Below are 13,080 nucleotides of genomic sequence, written 5' to 3' on the forward strand. Positions count from 1 at the left end.
AAATACGACCCATCGCCGTTTTCAGTAATTGGCATATTTTCGGTATAAAAATTCGTAATTTGAAACTGAAAATAGGTGCAGAGAGTCAGAATTTGTATAAAAAATCACGCTCAGGAGTCACATTTTCGACATTTCAGACATTTTGAAAACTGCAGGGGGGGTTTGGGCATAAATATGACCCATCGCTGTTTACAGTAATTGGCATATTTTCGGTATGAAACGTCGTAATTTGAAACTGAAAATAGGTGCAGAGAGTCAGAATTCGGCTCAAAAATCATGCTCAGGATTCAAATTTCCGACATTTCAGACATTTTGAAAAACTGCAGGGGGGTTTGGGCAAAATATCGACCCATCGCTGTTTTCAGTAATTGGCATATTTTCCGGTATGAAACGTCGTAATTTGAAACTTAAAATAGGTGCAGAGAGTCAGAATGTGGATAAAAAATCATCGCTCAGGAGTCAAATTTCCGACATTTCAGACATTTTAAAAACTGCAGGGGGGTTTGGGCAAAATATGACCCATCGCCGTTTTCAGTAATTGGCATATTTTCGGTATGAAACGTCGTAATTTGAAACTGAAAATAGGTGCAGAGAGTCAGAATTCGGCTCAAAAATCACGCTCAGTAGTCAAATTATCCGACATTTCAGACATTTTAAAAACTGCAGGAGGGTTTGGGCAAAATATGACCCATCGCCGTTTTCAGTAATTGACATATTTTCGGTATGAAACGTCGTAATTTGAACTGAAAATAGGTGCAGAGAGTCAGAATTCGGATAAAAAATCACGCTCAGGAGTCAAATTTCCGACATTTCAGACATTTTGAAAACTGCAGGGGGGTTTGGGCAAAATATGACCCATCGCCGTTTACAGTAATTGGCATATTTTCGGTATGAAACGTCGTAATTTGAAACTGAAAATAGGTGCAGAGAGTCAGAATTCGGCTCAAAAATCACGCTCAGGAGTCAAATTTCCGACATTTCAGACATTTTAAAAACTGCAGGGGGTTTGGGCAAAATATGACCCATCGCCGTTTACAGTAATTGGCATATTTTCGGTATGAAACGTCGTAATTTGAAACTGAAAATAGGTGCAGAGAGTCAGAATTCGGATAAAAAATCACGCTCAGGAGTCAAATTTCCGACATTTCAGACATTTTGAAAACTGCAGGGGGGTTTGGGCAAAATATGACCCATCGCCGTTTTCAGTAATTGGCATATTTTCGGTATAAAAAGTTCGTAATTTGAAACTGAAAATAGGTGCAGAGAGTCAGAATTCGGATAAAAAATCACGCTCAGGAGTCAATATTTCCGACTATTTCAGACATTTTGAAAACTGCAGGGGGGTTTGGGCAAAATATGACCCATCGCCGTTTACAGTAATTGGCATATTTTCGGTATAAAACGTCGTAATTTGAAACTGAAAATAGGTGCAGAGAGTCAGAATCCGTCTCAAAAATCACGCTCAGGAGTCAAATTTCCGACATTTCAGACATTTTAAAAACTGCAGGGGGGTTTGGGCAAAATATGACCCATCGCTGTTTTCAGTAATTGGCATATTTTCGGTATGAAACGTCGTAATTTGAAACTTAAAATAAGTGCAGAGAGTCAGAATTTGGAAAAAAATCACGCTGAGGAGGCAAATTTCCGACATTTGAGACATTTTGAAAACTGCAGGGGGGTTTGGGCAAAATATGACCCATCGCTGTTTACAGTAATTGGCATATTTTCGGTATGAAACTTCGTAATTTGAAACTGAAAATAGGTGCAGAGAGTCAGAATTCGGCTCAAAAATCACGCTCAGGAGTCAAATTTCCGACATTTCAGACATTTTAAAAACTGCAGGGGGGTTTGGGCAAAATATGACCCATCGGCGTTTACAGTAATTGGCATATTTTTGGTATGAAACGTCGTAATTTGAAACTGAAAATAGGTGCAGAGAGCCAGAATTCGGCTCAAAAATCACGCTCAGGAGTCAAATTTCCGACATTTCAGACATTTTGAAAACTGCAGCGGGGTTTTGGCAAAATATGACCCATCGCCGTTTTCAGTAATTGGCATATTTTCGGTATAAAAAGTCGTAATTTGAAACTGAAAATAGGTGCAGAGAGTCAGAATTCGGAGAAAAAATCACGCTCAGGAGTCATATTTCCGATATTTCAGACATTTTGAAAACTGCAGGGGGGATTGGGCAAAATATGACCCATCGCCGTTTACAGTAATTGGCATATTTTCGGTATAAAAAGTCGTAATTAGAAACTGAAAATAGGTGCAGAGAGTATGAATTCGGCTCAAAAAATCACGCACAGGAGTCAAATTTCGACATTTCAGACATTTTGAAAACTGCAGGGGGGTTTGGGCAAAATACGACCCATCGCCGTTTTCAGTAATTGGCATATTTTCGGTATAAAAATTCGTAATTTGAAACTGAAAATAGGTGCAGAGAGTCAGAATTTGTATAAAAAATCACGCTCAGGAGTCACATTTTCGACATTTCAGACATTTTGAAAACTGCAGGGGGGGTTTGGGATAAATATGACCCATCGCTGTTTACAGTAATTGGCATATTTTCGGTATGAAACGTCGTAATTTGAAACTGAAAATAGGTGCAGAGAGTCAGAATTCGGCTCAAAAATCATGCTCAGGATTCAAATTTCCGACATTTCAGACATTTTAAAAACTGCAGGGGGGTTTGGGCAAAATTCGACCCATCGCTGTTTTCAGTAATTGGCATATTTTCCGTATGAAACGTCGTAATTTGAAACTTAAAATAGGTGCAGAGAGTCAGAATGTGGATAAAAAATCACGCTCAGGAGTCAAATTTCCGACATTTCAGACATTTTAAAAACTGCAGGGGGGTTTGGGCAAAATATGACCCATCGCCGTTTTCAGTAATTGGCATATTTTCGGTATGAAACGTCGTAATTTGAAACTGAAAATAGGTGCAGAGAGTCAGAATTTGGCTCAAAAATCACGCTCAGTAGTCAAATTATCGACATTTCAGACATTTTAAAAACTGCAGGAGGGTTTGGGCAAAATGCGACCCATCGCCGTTTTCAGTAATTGACATATTTTCGGTATGAAACGTCGTAATTTGGAACTGAAAATAGGTGCAGAGAGTCAGAATTTGGATAAAAAATCACGCTCAGGAGTCAAATTTCCGACATTTCAGACATTTTGAAAACTGCAGGGGGGTTTGGGCAAAATATTCCCCATCGCCGTTTACAGTAATTGGCATATTTTCGGTATGAAACGTCGTAATTTGAAACTGAAAATAGGTGCAGAGAGTCAGAATTCGGCTCAAAAATCACGCTCAGGAGTCAAATTTCCGACATTTCAGACATTTTAAAAACTGCAGGGGGTTTGGGCAAAATATGACCCATCGCCGTTTACAGTAATTGGCATATTTTCGGTATGAAACGTCGTAATTTGAAACTGAAAATAGGTGCAGAGAGTCAGAATTCGGTTCAAAAATCACGCTCAGGAGTCAAATTTCCGACATTTCAGACATTTTGAAAACTGCAGCGGGGTTTGGGCAAAATATGACCCATCACCGTTTTCCGTAATTGGCATATTTTCGGTATAAAAAGTTGTAATTTGAACCTGAAAATAGGTGCAGAGAGTCAGAATTCGGATAAAAAATCACGCTCAGGAGTCATATTTCCGATATTTCAGACATTTTGAAAACTGCAGGGGGGTTTGGGCAAAATATGACCCATCGCCGTTTACAGTAATTGGCATATTTTCGGTATAAAAAGTCGTAATTAGAAACTGAAAATAGGTGCAGAGAGTATGAATTCGGCTCAAAAAATCACGCACAGGAGTCAAATTTCGACATTTCAGACATTTTGAAAACTGCAGGGGGGTTTGGGCAAAATACGACCCATCGCCGTTTTCAGTAATTGGCATATTTTCGGTATAAAAATTCGTAATTTGAAACTGAAAATAGGTGCAGAGAGTCAGAATTTGGATAAAAAATCACGCTCAGGAGTCACATTTTCGACATTTCAGACATTTTGAAAACTGCAGGGGGGGTTTGGGATAAATATGACCCATCGCTGTTTACAGTAATTGGCATATTTTCGGTATGAAACGTCGTAATTTGAAACTGAAAATAGGTGCAGAGAGTCAGAATTCGGCTCAAAAATCATGCTCAGGAGTCAAATTTCCGACATTTCAGACATTTTAAAAACTGCAGGGGGGTTTGGGCAAAATTCGACCCATCGCTGTTTTCAGTAATTGGCATATTTTCCGTATGAAACGTCGTAATTTGAAACTTAAAATAGGTGCAGAGAGTCAGAATGTGGATAAAAAATCACGCTCAGGAGTCAAATTTCCGACATTTCAGACATTTTAAAAACTGCAGGGGGGTTTGGGCAAAATATGACCCATCGCCGTTTTCAGTAATTGGCATATTTTCGGTATGAAACGTCGTAATTTGAAACTGAAAATAGGTGCAGAGAGTCAGAATTTGGCTCAAAAATCACGCTCAGTAGTCAAATTATCGACATTTCAGACATTTTAAAAACTGCAGGAGGGTTTGGGCAAAATGCGACCCATCGCCGTTTTCAGTAATTGACATATTTTCGGTATGAAACGTCGTAATTTGGAACTGAAAATAGGTGCAGAGAGTCAGAATTTGGATAAAAAATCACGCTCAGGAGTCAAATTTCCGACATTTCAGACATTTTGAAAACTGCAGGGGGGTTTGGGCAAAATATTCCCCATCGCCGTTTACAGTAATTGGCATATTTTCGGTATGAAACGTCGTAATTTGAAACTGAAAATAGGTGCAGAGAGTCAGAATTCGGCTCAAAAATCACGCTCAGGAGTCAAATTTCCGACATTTCAGACATTTTAAAAACTGCAGGGGGTTTGGGCAAAATATGACCCATCGCCGTTTACAGTAATTGGCATATTTTCGGTATGAAACGTCGTAATTTGAAACTGAAAATAGGTGCAGAGAGTCAGAATTCGGTTCAAAAATCACGCTCAGGAGTCAAATTTCCGACATTTCAGACATTTTGAAAACTGCAGCGGGGTTTGGGCAAAATATGACCCATCACCGTTTTCCGTAATTGGCATATTTTCGGTATAAAAAGTTGTAATTTGAACCTGAAAATAGGTGCAGAGAGTCAGAATTCGGATAAAAAATCACGCTCAGGAGTCATATTTCCGATATTTCAGACATTTTGAAAACTGCAGGGGGGTTTGGGCAAAATATGACCCATCGCTGTTTACAGTAATTGGCATATTTTCGGTATAAAAAGTCGTAATTTGAAACTGAAAATAAGTGCAGAGAGTCAGAATTCGGCTCAAAAATCACGCTCAGGAGCCAAATTTCCGACATTTCAGACATTTTAAAAACTGCAGGGGGGTTTGGGCAAAATATGACCCATCGCCGCTTTCAGTAATTGGCATATTTTCGGTATGAAACGACGTAATTTGAAACGGAAAAGATGTGCAGAGAGTCAGAATTCGGCTCAGCAATCATGCTCAGGAGTCAAATTTCCGACATTTCAGACATTTTGAAAACTGCATTGTGGTTTGGGCAAAATATAACCCATCGCCGTTTTCAGTAATTGGAATATTTTCGGTATAAAAAGTCGTAATTTAAACTGAAAATAGGTGCAGAGAGTCAGATTTTGGCTCAAAAATCACGCTCAGGAGTCAAATTTCCGACATTTCAGACATTTTAAAAACTGCAGGGGGGTTTGGGCAAAATATGACCCATCGCCGTTTTCATTAATTGGCATATTTTCGGTATAAAATGTCGTAATTTGAAACTAAAAATAGATGCAGAGAGTCAGTTTTCGGGAAAAAATCACGCTCAGGAGTCAAATTTCCGACATTTCAGACATTTTGAAAACTGCAGAGGAGTTTGGGCAAAATATGACCCACCGCCATTTTCAGTAATTCGCATATTTTCGGTATGAAACGTCGTAATTTGAAACTGAAAATAGGTGCAGAGAGTCAGAATTCGGGAAAAAATCACGCTCAGGAGTCAAATTTCAGACATTTTAAAAACTGCAGGGGGGTTTGGGTAAAATATGACCCATCGCCGTTTACAGTAATGGCATATTTTCGGTATGAAACGTCGTAATTTAAAACTAAAAATAGGTGCAGAGAGTCAGAATTCGGCTCAAAAATCACGCTCAGGAGACAAATTTCCGACATCTCAGACATTTTGAAAACTGCAGGGGGGAGGGGGGTTGGGATAAATATGACCCATCGCCGTTTACAGTAATTGGCATATTTTCGGTATGAAACGTCGTAATTTGAAACTGAAAATAGGTGCAGAGAGTCAGAATTCGGAAAAAAAATCACGCTCAGGAGTCAAATTTCCGACATTTCAGACATTTTAAAAACTGCAGGGGGGTTTGGGCAAAATATGACCCATCGCCTCTTTCAGTAATTGGCATATTTTCGGTATAAAAAGTCGTAATTTGAAACTGAAAATAGGTGCAGAGAGTCAGAATTCGGAAAAAAAATCACGCTCAGGAGTCAAATTTCCGACATTTCAGACATTTTAAAAACTGCAGGGGGGTTTGGGCAAAATATGACCCATCGCCGTTTTCAGTAATTGGCATATTTTCGGTATAAAAAGTCGCATTTTGAAACTGAAAATAGGTGCGGAGAGTCAGAATTCAGCTCTAAAATTACGCTCAGGAGTCAAATTTCTGACATTTCAGACATTTTGAAAACTGCAGGGGAGTTTGGGCAAAATATAACCCATCGCCGTTTACAGTAATTGGCAAATTTTCGGTATGAAACGTCGTAATTTGAAACTGAAAATAGGTGCAGAGATTCAGAATTCAGGCAAAAAAATCACGCTCAGGAGTCAAATTTCCGACATTTCAGACATTTTAAAAACTGCAGGGGGGTTTGGGCAAAATATGACCCATCGCCGTTTTCAGAAATTGGAATATTTTCGGTATGAAACGTCGTAATTTGAAACTGAAAATAGGTGCAGAGAGTCAGAATTCGGCTCAAAAATCAAGCTCAGGAGCCAAATTTCCGACATTTCAGACATATTAAAAACTGCAGGGGGATTTGGGCAAAATATGACCCAACGCCGTTTTCAGTAATTGGCATATTTTCGGTAAAAAAAGTCATATTTTGAAACTGAAAATAGGTGCAGAGAGTCAGAATTCAGCTCTAAAATCACGCTCAGGAGTCAAATTTCTGACATTTCAGACATTTTGAAAACTGCAGGGGGGTTTGGGCAAAATATAACCCATCGCCGTTTAAAGTAATTGGCAAATTTTCGGTGTGAAACGTCGTAATTTGAAACTGAAAATAGGTGCAGAGATTCAGAATTCGGGCAAAAAAATCACGCTCAGGAGTCAAATTTCCGACATTTCAGACATTTTAAAAACTGAAGGGGGGTTTGGGCAAAATATGACCCATCGCCGTTTACAGTAATTGGCATATTTTCGGTATGAAACGTCGTAATTTGAAACTAAAAATGTGTACAGAGAGTCAGAATTCGGCTCAAAAATCACGCTCAGGAGTCAAATTGCCGACATTTCAGACATATTGAAAACGGCAGGGGGGTTTGGGCAAAATATGACCCATCGCCGTTTACAGTAATTGGCATATTTTCGGTATGAAACGTCGTAATTTGAAACTGAAAATAGGCGCAGAGAGTCAGAATTCGGCTCAAAAGTCACGCTCGGGAGTCAAATTTCCGACATTTAAGACATTTTGAAAACTGCAGGGGGGTTTGGGCAAAATATGACCCATCGCCGTTTTCAGTAATTGGCATATTTTCGGTATAAAAAGTCGTAATTTGAAACTGAGAATAGGTGCAGAGAGTCAGAATTCGGATAAAAAATCACGCTCAGGAGTCAAATTTCCGACATTTCAGACATTTTGAAAACTGCAGAGGGGTTTGGGAAAAATATGACCCACCGCCATTTTCAGTAATTCACATATTTTCGGTATGAAACGTCGTAATTTGAAACTGAAAATAGGTGCAGAGAGTCAGAATTCGGGAAAAAATCACGCTCAGGAGTCAAATTTCAGACATTTTAAAAACTGCAGGGGGGTTTGGGTAAAATATGACCCATCGCCGTTTACAGTAATGGCATATTTTCGGTATGAAACGTCGTAATTTGAAACTAAAAATAGGTGCAGAGAGTCAGAATTCGGCTCAAAAATCACGCTCAGGAGACAAATTTCCGACATCTCAGACATTTTGAAAACTGCAGGGGGGAGGGGGGTTGGGATAAATATGACCCATCGCCGTTTACAGTAATTGGCATATTTTCGGTATGAAACGTCGTAATTTGAAACTGAAAATAAGTGCAGAGAGTCAGAATTCGGATAAAAAATCACGCTCAGGAGTCAAATTTCCGACATTTCAGACATTTTGACAACTGCAGGGGGGTTTGGGCAAAATATGACCCATCGCCGTTTACAGTAATTGGCATATTTTCGGTATGAAACTTCGTAATTTGAAACTGAAAATAGGTGCAGAGAGTCAGAATTCGGCTCAAAAATCAAGCTCAGGAGCCAAATTTCCGACATTTCAGACATTTTAAAAACTGCAGGGCGGTTTGGGCAAAATATGACCCATCGCCGTTTTCAGAAATTGGAATATTTTCGGTATGAAACGTCGTAATTTGAAACTGAAAATAGGTGCAGAGAGTCAGAATTCGGCTCAAAAATCACGCTCAGGAGACAAATTTCCGACATTTCAGACATTTGGAAACTGCAGGGGGGTTTGGGCAAAATACGACCCATCGCCGTTTACAGTAATTGGCATATTTTCGGTATGAAACGTCGTAATTTGAAACTAAAAATGTGTGCAGAGAGTCAGAATTCGGCTCAAAAATCTCGCTCAGGAGTCAAATTTCCGACATTTCAGACATTTTGAAAACGGCAGAGGGGTTTGGGCAAAATATGACCCATCGCCGTTTACAGTAATTGGCATATTTTCGGTATGAAACGTTGTAATTTGAAACTGAAAATAGGTGCAGAGAGTCAGAATGCGGCTCAAAAGTCACGCTCGGGATTCAAATTTCCAACATTTCAGACATTTTGAAAACTGCAGGGGGGGTTTGGGCAAAATATGACCCATCGCCGTTTACAGTAATGGCATATTTTCGGTATGAAACGTTGTAATTTGAAACTGAAAATAGGTGCAGAGAGTCAGAATTCGGATAAAAAATCACGCTCAGGAGTCAATTTTCCGACATTTCAGACATTTTAGAAACTGCAGGGGGGTTTGGGCAAAATATGACCCATCGCCGTTTTCAGTAATTGGCATATTTTCGGTATGAAACGTCGTAATTTGAAACTGAAAATAGGTGCCGAGAGTCAGAATTCGGCTCAAAAATCACGCTCAGGAGTCAAATTTCTGACATTTCAGACATTTTGAAAACTACAGGGGGGTTTGGGCAAAATATGACCCAATCGCCGTTTTCAGTAATTGGCATATTTTCGGTATGAAACGTCGTAATTTGAAACTGAAAATAGGTGCGGAGAGTCAGAATTCAGCTCTAAAATCACGCTCAGGAGTCAAACTTCTGACATTTCAGACATTTTGAAAACTGCAGGGGAGTTTGGGCAAAATATGACCCATCGCTGTTTAAAGTAATTGGCATATTTTCGGTATGAAACGTCGTAATTTGAAACTGAAAATAGGTGCAGAGAGTCAGAATTCGGATAAAAAATCACGCTCAGGAGTCAAATTTGCGACATTTCAGACATTTTGAAAACTGCAGGGGGGTTTGGGCAAAATATGACCCATCGTCCGTTTGCAGTAATTGGCATATTTTCGGTATAAAAAGTCGTATTTTGAAACTGAAAATAGGTGCGGAGAGTCAGAATTCAGCTCTAAAATCACGCTCAGGAGTCAAATTTCTGACATTTCAGACATTTTGAAAACTGCAGGGGAGTTTGGGCAAAATATAACCCATCGCCGTTTACAGTAATTGGCAAATTTTCGGTATGAAACGTCGTAATTTGAAACTGAAAATAGGTGCAGAGATTCAGAATTCAGGCAAAAAAATCACGCTCAAGAGTCAAATTTCCGACATTTCAGACATTTTAAAAACTGCAGGGGGGGTTTGGGCAAAATATGACCCATCGCCGTTTTCAGAAATTGGAATATTTTCGGAATGAAACGTCGTAATTTGAAACTGAAAATAGGTGCAGAGAGTCAGAATTCGGCTCAAAAATCAAGCTCAGGAGCCAAATTTCCGACATTTCAGACATATTAAAAACTGCAGGGGGGTTTGGGCAAAATATGACCCAACGCCGTTTTCAGTAATTGGCATATTTTCGGTATAAAAAGTCATATTTTGAAACTGAAAATAGGTGCAGAGAGTCAGAATTCAGCTCTAAAATCACGCTCAGGAGTCAAATTTCTGACATTTCAGACATTTTGAAAACTGCAGGGGGGTTTGGGCAAAATATAACCCATCGCTGTTTAAAGTAATTGGCAAATTTTCGGTATGAAACGTCTTAATTTGAAACTGAAAATAGGTGCAGAGATTCAGAATTCGGGCAAAAAAATCACGCTCAGGAGTCAAATTTCCGACATTTCAGACATTTTAAAAACTGCAGGGGGGTTTGGGCAAAATATGACCCATCGCCGTTTACAGTAATTGGCATATTTTCGGTATAAAAAGTCGTAATTTGAAACTGAAAATAGGTGCAGAGAGTCAGAATTCGGATAAAAAATCACGCTCAGGAGTCAAATTTCCGACATTTCAGACATTTTGAAAACTGCAGGGGGGTTTGGGCAAAATATGACCCATCGCCGTTTACAGTAATTGGCATATTTTCGGTATGAAACTTCGTAATTTGAAACTGAAAATAGGTGCAGAGAGTCAGAAATCGGCTCAAAAATCAAGCTCAGGAGCCAAATTTCCGACATTTCAGACATTTTATAAACTGCAGGGGGGTTTGGGCAAAATATGACCCATCGCCGTTTTCAGTAATTGGCATATTTTCGGTATAAAAAGTCGTATTTTGAAACTGAAAAAAGGTGCAGAGAGTCAGAATTCAGCTCTAAAATCACGGTCAGGAGTCAAATTTCCGACATTTCAGACATTTTGAAAACGGCAGGGGGGTTTGGGCAAAATATGACCCATCGCCGTTTACAGTAATTGGCATATTTTCGGTATGAGACGTCGTAATTTGAAACTAAAAATGTGTGCAGAGAGTCAGAATTCGGATAAAAAATCACGCTCAGGAGTCAAATTTCCGAGATTTCAGACAGTTTAGAAACTGCAGGGGGGTTTGGGCAAAATATGACCCATTGCCGTTTACAGTAATTGGCAAATTTTCGGTATGAAACGTAATTTGAAACTGAAAATAGGTGCAGAGATTCAGAATTCAGGCAAAAAAATCACGCTCAGGAGTCAAATTTCCGACATTTCAGACATTTTAAAAACTGCAGGGGGGTTTGGGCAAAATATGACCCATCGCCGTTTTCAGAAATTGGAATATTTTCGGTATGAAACGTCGTAATTTGAAACTGAAAATAGGTGCAGAGAGTCAGAATTTGGCTCAAAAATCAAGCTCAGGAGCCAAATTTCCGACATTTTAGACATTTTAAAAAGTGCAGGGGGGTTTGGGCACAATATGACCCAACGCCGTTTTCAGTAATTGGCATATTTTCGGTATAAAAAGTCATATTTTGAAACTGAAAATAGGTGCAGAGAGTCAGAATTCAGCTCTAAAATCACGCTCAGGAGTCAAATTTCTGACATTTCAGACATTTTGAAAACTGCAGGGGGGTTTGGGCAAAATATAACCCTTCGATGTTTAAAGTAATTGGCAAATTTTCGGTATGAAACGTCGTAATTTGAAACTGAAAATAGGTGCAGAGATTCAGAATTCGGGCAAAAAAATCACGCTCAGGAGTCAAATTTCCGACATTTCAGACATTTTAAAAACTGCAGGGGGGTTTAGGCAAAATATGACCCATCGCCGTTTACAGTAATTGGCATATTTTCGGTATGAAACTTCGTAATTTGAAACTAAAAATGTGTGCAGAGAGTCAGAATTCGGCTCAAAAATCACGCTCAGGAGTCAAATTGCCGACATTTCAGACTTATTGAAAACGGCAGGGGGGTTTGGGCAAAATATGACCCATCGCCGTTTACAGTAATTGGCATATTTTCGGTATGAAACGTCGTAATTTGAAACTGACAATAGGTGCAGAGAGTCAGAATTCGGCTCAAAAGTCACGCTCGGGTGTCAAATTTCCAACATTTCAGACATTTTGAAAACTGCAGGGGGGTTTGGGCAAAATATGACCCATCGCTGTTTTCAGTAATTGGCATATTTTCGGTATAAAAAGTCGTAATTTGAAACTGAGAATAGGTGCAGAGAGTCAGAATTCGGATAGAAAATCATGCTCAGGAGTCAAATTTTCGACATTTCAGACATTTTGAAAACTGCAGGGGGGTTTGGGCAAAATATGACCCATCGCTGTTTACGGTAATTGGCATATTTTCGGTATGAAACGTCGTAATTTGAAACTGAAAATAGGTGCAGAAAGTCAGAATTTGGATAAAAAATCACGCTCAGGAGTCAAATTTCCGACATTTCAGACATTTTAAAAACTGCAGGGGGGTTTGGGCAAAATATGACCCATCGCTGCTTTCAGTAATTGGCATATTTTCGGTATAAAAATTCGTAATTTGAAACTGAAAATTGGTGCAGAGAGTCAGAATTCGGATAAAAAATCACGCTCAGGAGTCAAATTTCCGACATTTCAGACATTTTGAAAACTGTAGGGGCGTTTGGGCATAATATGACCCATCGCTGTTGACAGTAATTGGCATATTTTCGGTAAGAAACGTCGTAATTTGAAACTGAAAATAGGTAGAGAGAGTCAGAATTCGGCTCAAAAATCACGCTCACGAGTCAAATTTCCGAAATTTCAGACATTTTGAAAACTGCAGGGGGTTTGGGCAAAATATGACCCATCGCCGCTTTCAGTAAGTGGCATATTTTCGGTATAAAAAGTCGTAATATGAAACTGAAAATAGGTGCAGAGAGTCAGAATTCGGATAAAAAATCACGCTCAGGAGTCAAATTTCCGACATTTCAGACATTTTG

This window comes from Procambarus clarkii, chromosome 63 (genome assembly GCF_040958095.1).
Source record: "Procambarus clarkii isolate CNS0578487 chromosome 63, FALCON_Pclarkii_2.0, whole genome shotgun sequence".
In the NCBI taxonomy this organism is placed as follows: Eukaryota; Metazoa; Arthropoda; class Malacostraca; order Decapoda; family Cambaridae; genus Procambarus; species Procambarus clarkii.